Below are 543 nucleotides of genomic sequence, written 5' to 3'. Positions count from 1 at the left end.
AATGATGGTCGTATGCGTGTTTGGCGCCGTGCAGGTGAGCGCCACAATCAGGACTGCATACGACCGAGGCACACAGGGCCAACACCCGGCATCATGGTGTGGGGAGCGATCTCCTACACTGGCCGTACACCACTGGTGATCGTCGAGGGGACACTGAATAGTGCACGGTACATCCAAACCGTCATCGAACCCATCGTTCTACCATTCCTAGACCGGCAAGGGAACTTGCTGTCCCAACAGGACAGTGCACGTCCGCATGTATCCCGTGCCACCCAACGTGCTCTAGAAGGTGTAAGTCAACTACCCTGGCCAGCAAGATCTCCGGATCTGTCCCCCATTGAGCATGTTTGGGACTGGATGAAGTGTCGTCTCACGCGGTCTGCACGTCCAGCACGAACGCTGGTCCAACTGAGGCGCCAGGTGGAAATGGCATGGCAAGCCGTTCCACAGGACTACATCCAGCATCTCTACGATCGTCTCCATGGGAGAATAGCAGCCTGCATTGCTGCGAAAGGTGGATATACACTGTACTAGTGCCGACAT

This window comes from Schistocerca nitens, chromosome 2 (assembly GCF_023898315.1).
Source record: "Schistocerca nitens isolate TAMUIC-IGC-003100 chromosome 2, iqSchNite1.1, whole genome shotgun sequence".
In the NCBI taxonomy this organism is placed as follows: Eukaryota; Metazoa; Arthropoda; class Insecta; order Orthoptera; family Acrididae; genus Schistocerca; species Schistocerca nitens.
This window is presented reverse-complemented; position numbering follows the sequence as displayed.